We start from the raw sequence: 13,257 nt of genomic DNA on the forward strand, positions 1-13,257 counted from the left end.
ATCAGTGGTTCTCAAAGTGTTCTCACAGATCAGCAATACTGGAATCAACTAGAAACTTCTTACAACTGCAAATGCCAGGGCATCAGCTCAGATATTTTGAATTCTGGGAATAAAGCCTAGTTATATGTGTTTTTTTGGGGTGGCTGTATTTTAAGATACATTCTACATTATTTTTAGCATGACTACTAATCCAAAAAAATGCTAGCCCAAAAGATGAATTTTCATATAGCTTTACTTTTTTAAGGAACTTTCTAACACATTTGAAAAATAAACTATGCACTAACCCTTCATATGAGTTATATTCTTCTTCTAGGAAAAATTATTCAACTAGGCTCATCCATACAACTGTTTACTCATAAATGCTTCTTTTAATACAACTATGAAAATGTCAACCCTTGAATCTTGGCGATAAAGTAAAATTTGTGTTGGATTTGAACTCATATTTTTTCTTTCCAAACTCCCCAAATATTTCTAGGAGTAAAGAGGACTTTTTCTTAAAAGAAATATATATATATATATATATATATGTGTGTGTGTGTGTGTGTGTGTGTATAATATATAATATGTGCATACATATTTATGAATGTTTATATGTATTATTAGAATACTTTTAGGAAGTCCTTTTGGAAAACATCCATTTCAATAGAAGCATGTTTTATTACTAACAAAATTACTATTTGTCTTAATATGTTTTCTTCTTTCCTTTCTGTAGAAGTTTGTAAGAACTAGGACAAGTATAAGTTCATCCAAGAGCCATCTCCAAAGGGCCAATGAGTTTAGAAGTTCTCACTGAATTAGCCTCTACAGAACAAATCCTGCCTTATAGCCCACATGATAAAACTTGGGAGAATTTTTCTCAGACCTGTTTTATTTTGCCTGTAAAAGTCTGGTTCTGAAAGATATCTCTTCATTCAGCCACCTCACCATCAAAAATCAACAGACTGTCTATGCATTGCTTTAGATTTCAGCAGTACAACCATGATATTCCTAGATGGAATTTTCTCAACATTTATTGTTCTTGGGTTTCACCAAATTTCTTAGGTCTGTGAGCTGATGTCTTTCCTCAGTTTTAGAAAATCGTCAGTAATTATCTCTTTCAATATTTATTTCTGTCCTGTTCTTTTATCCTGTTTGGGGGGCTAGAGTAGAAATGCTGAAAGAAACTTTCAAGCACTCAGGTTTCACACTGATACAAAGTATAAAGGGACCAAGTTTGGTGAAGACAAGCATAAACACTGAGAGAGACCTCCTCCACAAAGGCACAGTTGTGCAGAACTTTAAGTTCTCCAGGCTGTACCCTAAGTAAGAGCAATAATAATCTTATGACTGAGAGAGGGGTAGGGGAGATGAAAGAGATTCTTCCCTAAAGTGTAAGCATAGGGGATTTCTTAAAAGTCTGAAGGCAGCACAGGAAAATCTGAACTGAACTCTTCAGGTACATGAGGTCTTCAATAGGTACAAAGCAATGACTGATTCTGGCTGGGGCAGAGGCAAGAGAGCCTAGAGATATCCCTCTGAGATGCAGACAAGCAGTGTCTGAGGAAGGCTGAAGGCAAAGCAGGAGAATGGAAACAAATCCTATCAGAATAAAACAACTAAGGGGAGAAGTAATTAAATGCATCTTTAAAGCCCTTATAGAAAAACTGCTAAAATATAATTTTATATCCAGTAAAAATATCCTTTCAACATGAAGTCAAAATACAGCCATTTGAAAGCAGGCAAAGACTGAAAGGATTTACCGTACCTCTGGCAGATTTGTACTATAAGAAATATTTTAAAACAATGCACTCTTTTTCAGTCATTTTTATGTGCTTAATTTGTATAATTTCACTTACCATGTCTTCAAGTTCAATAAACATCTCTTCTCCAATGTCTAATACATCATTAATCCATTTGGTACTTTTTTTCATTTCACACATTGCTTTTTCATCCCTTCAAGTCCAATTTGAGTCCTTAACATAGTCTGTCTTTACCTAACATGTACAATATTTACTCCAGCTTCTTAAACTCAGTGAAAGTGAAGGTCACTCAGTTGTTTCCAACTCTTTGCAACCCCACGGACTATACAGTCCATGGGATTCTCCAAGCCAGCATACTGGAGTGGGTAGGCTTTTCCTTCTCCAGGGGATCTTCCCAACCCAGGAATCAAACCCAGGTCTCTCTCATTGTAGGTGGATTCTTTACCAGCTGAGCCACAATGGAAGCAAAAGAATACTGGAATAGGTAGCCTACTCCTTCTCCAGCAGATCTTCCCCACCCAGGAATTGAACCAGGGTCTCCTGCTTTGCAGATGGATTCCTAACCATGAGCTATCAGGGAAGCCCTCTTAAACTTAGGGAATACAGTAATTGTTTATTGTTCTCATTTACTAATTCTATTTTGTGTGTTCCATTTGTATTGGTTTTGATAATCTCTCTCTATGGACCAATTATACTTTGCTTCTTTGCACGATAATCTTTGATTGATCATTATTAATCTTATCTTCTTAGATGCTATATATTCTTGAATTTGTATAAATATACTTGAGCTTTATTCCATGATGTTGTTCTTTAGGAATAGTTTGAGCCATTCAGGTCTTGCTTACAAGCACTGTTAGGAGAAAACAGAGCAGCATTTAGTTTAGGAATGATGGAATGATTTTGCTACTGCTGAGGCAAAACTCTTGTGAGTACTTTACTCAACATTCCTCATAAATTATGAGGTTTTCCATTTTGGCCAGTGCCCTCCATAAACACTGAGTATTATTCCTTCTAATCCTTTCTGCATTGAGCAATTTCCTCACCCTCAGACAGCAAAGACTACTCAGCTGAAGACTCACAGAGGACTCTGCAAACCTACAGAGATCTCTCTCCCTTTCTCAGAAAAGCTTTTTCCTCTGCTACACTCTTATCTATGAACTCAAGGTTCTGAGGTCTCCCCAAACTCCTAGCTTCACTTTCACAATTTGTCTGGGTTTTCTCCCTTGTGGCTTGGGAAACCTGCAGGCAATAAGCCAGGACAATTGTAGGTGTTATCTCATATGTTTATATAGCTAAATGGATCACCACCCTTTATTGCCTAATGTTTGATGTCTTAAAAATTGTTGTTTCATATACTTTATTCAGGAAAACATATTGCTGTTTTATTGTTTATTCAGGAAAATAAACTTCATTCCTCTAGGGGAAAAAAAAGAACATAAGGACATGGAGGTGGGGGATGTAGAGGGACTTGAGTCTAAAACTAGAACGTAGTCTTGTATATCATGCTTTGATGCTTGGATTTCACCATGTACCAGACTCAAACTTTTGAAGAAGTCTAATTTGTAGCTGTTTTAAATGTGGTATATAAGATATAATAAATTTAAGAATTAGAAAATTATCTGTGATAGCATTAAAGTTCAAAAAAGGACAAGACTAAATCCACCAACCATGTAGAACCTATATGACTTAAAAACATTCTCCCTAAATTCAGAACATTTCCAGGTCATATAATAAAACTGCTGTCTCCTCATAAAGTCGATCCATACCACATATAATGAATAGATATGTTTTACAAGTGAACACTTGAACACATTAACTACTGTTTTGAAAATGTTTAGCAATTCATTAGTTCTTGAAACTTCTAACAGTACTTTTCAAGATGTTTCATCAATTTTGCTCAACAAAGCTCACCCACTCGTACTTTGCATCTTTTAGGAATGCATATAAATATGCAATAAATACACATACTATGTATTATACATATAACCATATACCCCCATATTTATCTGTCTCCTCAGTAGCACAATCTTTGTTCTGCCCAACTAAACTATTTGCAGTTTCACAATTATTAATACCTTAGTATGACTCTTCTTCCAAATTCTGTGCCTTTGTTTATGAGATTTTCTCTAGTGAACTTTACTTTTTCAATCTCTCACAGTCAAAATTCAATTCATCCTTTAAGACCACAGTCAAAAATTACTTTTCCAATCTTGCTTCCCAGAACTCCTAGTGATAATAAATTGTTATATTGTTCTGGATGTAGTTATATTGTGACTCTGTAAGTTTTGAAGGCCATAAATACTTTTTTGTATCTGTATAAATTCCAAAAGCTTAAAAAAAAGGTAAATAAATAGTAAACTTCAATGTACATATGAATAAAGAGTAAATGGATAGATTGACTGATGCCTAATCATTTGTATAACATTTTCCATCCTACCTTCATTAGATGACAAGTAAATGAGTTTCTAAGCAAATATTTTACTTCCTATGTAATGACTTCCTCACAATACACAGTACAATGCTATCAACACAGTGGGTAATCAATACTCACTGTTGAACTAAAATAAATTTACAAAAATAAGCCAAGCTTGTTTCTAGTAACAGAACTCCCCTTGGTGATTTTTGGCATGCTAAATTAAATCACCACAGGAAAGTTTATGAATGATACACTGAATATTTCAAGTGAATGTCATACTTTCAGATATACCACCGCTAGCTGCAATTGCTAGAAATATTGAAAATTTAAGTCTCAAAAGTGAGAAAATTCTGGATGGCAGTAATGATTCATCTATTTGATTTTTTTCCCTTTGGGACCAAGTACACTGATGCCACTATACTGCATTAAACAAAAACAGTTATAAATGATGTTCTTCAAATGCACTATAAAAAGGATATCTGGCTTATAATTAGTAAGAATAATATGATGTAGGAGAGAAATATAAATGCCTCCTAAAATAGCTTCCACTAATATGACTGAAATCAGGAAATTATTATTTTCCATATTTATACAGATTATTTGATTTCAATTAAGAGACACTTACTCCTTGGAAGGAAAAGTTATGACCAACCTAGATAGCATATTAAAAAGCAGAGACATCACTTTGCCAACAAAGGTCCATCTAGTCCAGGCCATGGTTTTTCCAGTGATCATGTATGGATGTGAGAGTTGGACTATAAAAACAGCTGAGCACCCAAGAATTGATGCTTTTGAACTGTGGTGTTGGAGAAGACCCCTGAGAGTCCCTTGACTGCAAGAAGATCCAACCAGTCCATCCTAAAAGAGATCAGTCCTGGGTATTCATTGGAAGGACTGATGTTGAAGCTGAAACTCCAATATTTTGGCCACCTGATGCGAAGAGCCGACTCATTTGAAAAGACCCTGATGCTGGAAAAGATTGAAGGCAGGAGGAGAAGGGGATGACAGAGGATGAGATGGTTGGATGACATCACCGACTTGATGGACATGAGTTTGGGTAAACCCCAGGAGTTGGTGATGGACAGGGAGGCCTGGCATGCTGCAGTCCATGGGGTTACAAAGAGTCGGATATGACTGAGTGACTGAACTAAACTGAACTAATTTCATTTCATCCTCCTATGATTAATTTGGCCATGTGAAATAATACTATTCTGAACTTGAGTTATGAAATAACTAGAATATGATATAGTATACAAATAGGATATTAATATATACTCAAAGCACATATATTCACATGTATAGTGTGTATATATATGTATGCATGTGTGATATTAGCATATATATAGGATATTAATAATTGCTACATACTGAGATTCACTTAAGGAAATAAGCTATGATTCAAAAAAAGGCTGTAATAAACATATTGCATGTAAAAAGCATTATTTAATATGAGAATACATTCATGTTTCATCCCATGATTATTCCTTGAGATAGGAACGAAAATATTGAAACTTCAAAATACTGCTCAAGTTTATAAATTGCTAAATATATGCAAAGCACCAAAATATTAAATATGTGCCAAACACTTATATTAGATCACCATTAAAGAGCCTGTTTTCCCCAAGAAAAGTCTTAAGCTGAACATGAATAACTGCATACTACAAATGGATTTATTACTTCAATTTAAAATTGAATCCTTATTTTCTTAAGGTATGGCCTTCTTTTTCTCCAATGTTTATTCTATTTGAAATATTAATTCTGATGTAAAGGATCTCTGTTTCTGAAAAATACTAATTATTGAATTAATCTAAGTAAAGATAGAAGATCTTCCACCAAATTAGGATATGAAAGCACATATATTTAAAATAGCATAAATGTTATAAATTTATTTTTTAGCTTTCTTTACTCTCTTAAATATAAAAAAAGGCATAAATTGTTTTAGTTTGTCTTTTACATGATATTCTCAAAAATATATATTCTTCTTATGTCCTCATTTTCTATTTTTTCTTCTACTAAAGTGTCAGTCAACACATCTCACTGTGGAGAGTTGACTGTTTTGTTTGAGAGTAATTCTCCATACCTAAGAATTATGTTAGTAATCACATTCTGAAAGAATGTTTCTACTAGCTCTACTGCAATGGGCCCCAGATTTCCAATTTGTAAGTTTTAAATTAATAGCTGTTTACTGTGCTATACAACAAAAAGTAGTTATCTAGAAACTAATTCATTGCATAACACTTTCACCATCAACTAGATTCAAAATATTACCTAGTCTTTGAAAATAAAACAAAAAAGAACATGCAAGATATTATTCTTTCCTTTGTAAAATGGGAAATGTGAAAAATAGGATCATTGTCATATAGGATTGTGACAAAATGAAAATATAAAATATTAAATTTTCAGTCTTTATCATTGTCATTTAAAGAACTAACAGGATTATATAGACATGAATGTGAAAATATATATACTGAGACTTGAAGAAAATTGTTATTAATTTGTCTCCATTCTCTCACTTTCCATTCTTTATTCATATGAAAAAAATATTAATGTTTTTCATGTAGGTTTTCATTCTGCAATAATGAATAGATTTTAGATATACTTCTGGAGTAATTGGCCCTTAAAGGAATCAGGGTGACCATGTACTGTCATCAGTATAAGGGATATGCTCATTTAAGTCATATTTCAAAAGACAGCCAGAGAATCTGAAAACCTGACATCTTGTGCATTTACTTTTCTGTTTTACTTCTCTACCTAGCTGAGGTGAATGTGCAAACAAAATTAAGTCAATTGCTAAGGTTAAGTCAACTACAAAAGCCACCTTCAATTTACTAAGTATTGTAATTAAGATCATTACAAAGGAGGAAAATACTTGGGTGACTTGGCTCCAGCATGACTACTTTTTGACTAGATAGAGCAGCCATAGCTATTACTATGTTTCTGAAATCTCTTTCAGCAAGGGAAGAGGTATCCCTTTTTTGAGACAAGAGCAGAGCCACAGTAAAATTAAAATTGCTTGTGAATTAACACAAAATAAACAGTGTTTTCAAGGCATTATTATTGGTTTTTAGTCCAACTATACAATGAAAGGCAAACTAAGGAAAAAGTAAGGATGAACCACGTTTGGTGAATTTCAGAACAGAAACAACCTTTGCCTAAGATGTAGACTGCATACGTGCTAAGTCACTTTAGTCATGTCTGACGCTTTGTGACCCTATGGACCATAACCCTCCAGGCTCCTCTGTCCATGGGATTCTCCAGGCAAGGATACTGGAGTAGGTTGCTTTGCCTTCCTCCAGGGGGTCCTCCTGACTTAGAACGTAACTAATGGCACAGTGGTAATACTTATTTAAGACAGGTAAATTCCTCTTGAATTGCTTTTCTCAATAATAAAAACATTTTGGTATACCAGCTATTAATAAGAATCTGGCTTTGCTAAACTAAGCCTGCAAGACAGTGTAGTCTCTAAAGAGTCAAAAAACTGAAAGCTTCACGTGATGCACTAGAATGTAGAAGCCAATTAAACACAAATAGTATAAACATTAAGAACAACCAACTTGGATATGCCTCCTATACAGTAATTTATTTCATAACTAATAATATGAAAATATTTAAATAAAGATACTGGATAAGTAAGATTTTTATTCTGTGGTCCTTTAAACAGAGTAATTCCTGAAAATAGAGAAAAACTGGATATAATGAAGCATTTTGATATTAATTGTAAAATTGGTCAATATTCTTTTAAAAAATAACTGATATTCTAACATCATATAAATAAAAGGAGTACAATTCATGACATCACCTCTGGACTGAGATAGCCTTGCTCTGCCCTAGGCTGTATAGCAGTACCTCGAACTTTTTAGAGCAGATATTAAAGTCACTCCATTGATTTAATGTGTTGGGTCACCTTCAATTTTATCTGTAAACTGACATCAGTAGTCTGATTTACTATCATTTTAAGACTTAGTTTGTGCACTGACTGTGAAACCTACTGGGCAAAACATAAGGAAAAGGGAAAGTTATTCCAAAAAAATTTAAAAAGGGTGGTATTATGTTATTATAAGCTTTACAGTTGTATATGTCTGTCAAACAGCTTGCTTTGTTTTCAATTATCTTTTGTAAAAATGAAATATACCTGATTTTTTTTTTATAAAAAGGCATGGAAAAAGAATTAACTTTCAAAACACATTTTTAAAACATGTTATATACATTTAACTTCACAAATTATGTGAAAATCTCATAAGCTATATTTTTTAACAAGTACAAATAAATTTTCACAACTATGTAAGATGAAAATGAAAAGTACTCAGTTGTGTCCAACTCTTTGCGACCCCATGGACTATAAGGTCCATGGAATTCTCCAGTCACAATACTGGAGTGGGTAGCCCCTTCCTTCTCCAGGGGATCTTCCCAACCCAGGGATTGACCCCAAGTCTCCTGCATTGCAGGCGGATTCTTTTACCAGCTGAGCCACAAGGGAAGTATGAAAATAACTGTATGAAAATATATCTGAAAGTTGCAAAGTGTGTAATAGGAACAACAGAACACTTGTTTAATTTATGTATGAGTTATGGAAATAGCTTGTGCCATGATGGGTGTTGCTGTTACCTAAGATTTCGTTGTTGTTTTTTTTTTTTTTTTTTTTTTTTATTTAGGGTAAAATTTCACAAAGTCAAAAGAGGAACAGTTGATCCTATTAAGAAGTCATTTTCATTGTTCAGGTGGTTGAAATTCTTGATTAGCTTTTACTGGGTGAATTACTGGAAACATAAGATCAATATGGAAAAATTTTATAATATATACCCTGTTTTGAAGTGAAGTGAAAATCACTCAGTTGTGTCCAACTTTGCGACCCCATGGACTACTATGCAGTCCATGGAATTCTCCAGGCCAGAATACTGGAATGGGTAACCTTTCCTTTTTCCAGGGGATCTTCCAAACCCAGGGATCAAACCCAGGTCTCCCGCATTGCAGGCCAATTGTTTACCAGCTGAGCCACAAGGGAAGCCCAAGAATACTGGAGTGGGTAGCCTATCCCTTCTCCAGTGGACCTTCCCGACCCAGGAATCGAACCAGGGTCTCCTTCATTGTATGCGGACTTTTTACCAACTGAGCTATAAGGGAAGCCCCATACCCTGTTTTAGGAGCTTTTAAAAAACCGAAAGTACCTGCTTTTTATGTACACAATGACAGTTACAATTTATATATTAGTACACTCTAAATGCCCTAATTTTGCAAGACACACCATACACACACACTCATGTTTTTAGCTTTTTTCTAAGATCAAATAATAAGATCAGCCTCATGTATTACCACTTCTCAATATTGATAAATTTATGAGACATGTATTTCACTCACATAGGATGAACAAGTTAAGAGTACTGGAATAGAAAAGGCTATTAAAATGTAAGTCTTTAATAAACTATTGAAACCATTACTTTTTGATTTCATATGGGAAGAATGTTCTATCCATATACTTTTTGTTTTGGTTAATCATTTAAAAACAGGTAATTACTGCAATGTTTAAATGATAATATTCTATTTTTCAACAGAGATAAGTTAATAAATGTTGAAGTGAATGATTTTATATTTATTACAGATATATGAATAAACTTTAACCTTTAGAAACTTTAAAAATTCTCCTGTCTACTAATCCAAATCAATTTTATTAAGTCATTCGTGTAAATGGAATACAATGGAGCAGAAAAATGAAATGTCGAAAACATATGTAATGATTACAAATACAAAAGTCAATAATAAAGACTTACAACATTTAAAAAATAAAAAATTATATATTTACCAATGTTTAGAACAAAAAATTGTAAATTCACAACTGATTTCTCAGGAATTATATAAAGAGATATTTATCAAACTGAAGAGCAGAAGTTCATTAGCTTAGCTTAAAACTTTTAAGTATTTACACATGGTATGTGAACCAATAAATATTCTTGTCCCTGACTCTCAAATATTAGGGAAGGGCCTGGTTTCATATATTTATTTCATATAACATATATATATATATATATATATATATATATATATATCATATAACAGTATTCGACTGTTACTTCATATTCTTCACCTACTTGGTATAAGAAAGACTTTTCTTTTCTCTCTACAGTGAATATGAACATAATTAATGCTTTAAGAGAGGGCACAGAACAATAGAAACTTACTTCATGTTGTTTATTGAATACCTATACTTAGACTATACTTAGAGACATTACAACAACTCTCTAATATTATCTCATTTATCATCAGAACATCCACAGAATTCATATAATCATAAAAACAATAAAGAGGACAACTCACTTTGGGTGGCATTCAGAATCAATATCATACAGAAATCTATCTCTAAACATTCAGATTTTTAGTTAATACTGTGTAACTGAAATTCTAGTATCATTTCTGTTTTAAAACTATATTGTTTTAATTTTATCATAAGAAAAATGGTATGAGGAGAAAAATGTGAAAGTGAATAATATTTAATATTAGGAAATTATTAAGATTCAGTCAACATTATATAGAAAATTTAGCTTTTTTAGGTTAAAGACACTACAGAATTAAATATCAGCAATTTTTAGCCACTTTCTAAGATATCTCTATTTTCACGTACATCAATGACCATTTCTTAATTATAAGGCATTATTATACTTTTTTACTATTCTTTAAAGTATAACACACCTGATTTTCAATAGTGCAACTTCTAAATACTCAGACAAAATAATGAAATTTAGAAGTTAATTCCTATGGCACTATGATTTTATTCCTCTAATATTTAGCAACATTCTAGCAAATGAGTTTTGCAAACATTGTTAGAAAACATATCTCCCCTCCTACATCTCCTTTCCTAAGCTATTTTCTCCATTTTCTAATCAAGGATAGGAAAGGTTTTAGTCAAATTAATTTAGTGTCCAAGGAGATAACTCTACTGAAGAATGTAAGCTGTATGGTTGAAATGGTTTGGGGGCTGAAAACAAATAAAGCTATGTACATCTGGAGAAATTTAAATTAAATTGTAAATGTTAGAGAAGGAATCACAGTCCCCTGAAGTTGTGGCAGTACACTAAGGAGATCAATGGAAATGCTAATTCCTCAGCTATTGGAACTGTGCATTAAAGAGCTATTCCAGACTGTCCTTGTGTTCCTTCACCTGTTCATTCATTTAATAAGTATTATCAAGTACACAAAATATTACAGGCAATGCACAATTTGAAAAATCTATAAAATAAAATTTGAACTCACAGATTTTCAAAAATAGAAGTGTGTTACTTATCAAATAATCATGGGTTTCCCTAGTTCAGATGGTAAAGAATCTACCTGCAATGCATAATACTTGGGTTCGATCTGAGTCTCAAATATCTCCTGGAGAAGGGAATGGCTACTCACTCCACTATTCTTGCCTGAAGAATTCCATGGACAGAGAAGCCCAGTGGGCTACAGTCTGTGGGGTCACAAAGAGTTGGATACAACTGAGTAACTAAGTTTCATATAATCACATAATTTGATAAATATTATAATGGGAACAAATTTTACTGAAATAGAAAATTATCAGACAGATGGTTTGCCTTTCTGATGAAGTAATACTCTAGATCTAAACAGTAGGAAGTATTTAGGTAAAGAAAGAAGAAGGAATATTTCAGGCCCAAGGAATACAATGCAGAAAGACAGTGAGGAGGGAAACATGTTGGCATATATACCAACAAACAGCTCTATATACCATGAGCTATTTGTATTTTCTCCCTGAAACCATCATTACAAAATCAGACTACCACCATAGCTAGTAGCGCTAGCTATAACAGATTAGCTAATAGATTAGAATTTGTTACTTTACAAAACTCAAATAAGTATTACTGATTTGGACATTGAAATTAAATTATGGCCCTTAATCATGTAATAAATAGCACTTTGTATATTACCCATAACTATCACCAAGTTATTTCCACATGTGCTAAAAACTCAGAGATTAAGGGCTATTATTTATGATAGCATGCTATTTATACTCCAACTAATTTAAACAACAAATTCTATGACTATCTAAAAATACATTTCATGAGAGTCGTTGGTCTGTCACTAAATCATGCCTGATTCCTTGCAATCACATGGACTGCAGCATACCAGGCTTCCCTGTCCTACACTGTCTCCTGGAGTTTGCTCAAATTCATGTCAGTTGGTAATGTTAATTAACCACCTAATCCTCTTCTGAGGTTGTTGATATTTCTCCCAGAAATCTCGATTCCAGATTGTGATTCATCCAGCCTGGCAGTTTGCATGATGTACTTTGCATATAAGTTAAATAGGCAGGGTGACAATATACAGCCTTGATGTACTCCTTTCCCAATTTGGAATCAGTCCATTGTTCCTTGTCTGGTTCTAACTGTAGCTTCTTGACCCACATACAGGTTTCTCAAGAGACAGGAAAGGGTTTTCCATCTCTTGAAGAAGTTTCCACAGTTTGTTGTGATCCACCCAAGCAAAGGCTTTAGTGTACTCAATCAAGCAGTAGATATTTTTTTCTGGAATTCCCTTGCTTTCTCTATGATACAACGAATGTTCGCCATGTGATATCTGGTTCCTCTGCTCTTTCTAAATACAACTTGTACATCTGGAAGTTCTCGTTTCATGTACTGCTGAAGCCCAGATTGAAGGAATTTGAGCATAACCTTCTAGCATGGGAAATGATCGCAAGTGTATTGAAATTATACGACATGGTAGGATTTGTGTATGCCTTCAGTAAGTATTTGGCAAAGGTCTTAAGTCTTTGGTGATGGGAATACGGACTTCAGTAAATTGATCTTCACTGAATTAACAAGAAGAGAGGTAAAGTATGCCAACAAATGAGTCTGGAGAAGGGAAGTGTGAAAATACACATAGGTATTAGCTCAAGCAAAAGCAGGACAAGAAAGTGTCTTGCTTTTATTTTTCTCTTTGAATTATTTTTTTAATTTATTTTTTTATTTTTTTTAACTTTACAATATGGTATTGGTTTTGCCATGTATCAACATGAATCCGCCACAGGTATACTCGTGTTCCCCATCCTGAACCCTCCTCCCTCCTCCCTCCCTGTACTGGATCAGCTTCTATTCTTTTAGGACAAAAGCAAGT

General features: G+C 33.6%; 1 long non-coding RNA gene across 2 annotated transcripts in view; it reads right to left on the reverse strand.

Moving 5' to 3' along the window:
• The window catches only part of LOC129628214 (uncharacterized), an 88,633-nt gene that overhangs the window by 56,487 nt on the left and 18,889 nt on the right, over nucleotides 1-13,257 (reverse strand). For both annotated transcript variants that reach the window (XR_008702743.1, XR_008702742.1), the window contains exon 2: nucleotides 1,836-2,589. This is a non-coding gene — a long non-coding RNA (uncharacterized LOC129628214). The remainder of the gene's footprint in view (nucleotides 1-1,835; nucleotides 2,590-13,257) is intronic.

This window comes from Bubalus kerabau, chromosome 15, assembly GCF_029407905.1.
Source record: "Bubalus kerabau isolate K-KA32 ecotype Philippines breed swamp buffalo chromosome 15, PCC_UOA_SB_1v2, whole genome shotgun sequence".
NCBI classification, from domain to species: Eukaryota; Metazoa; Chordata; class Mammalia; order Artiodactyla; family Bovidae; genus Bubalus; species Bubalus kerabau.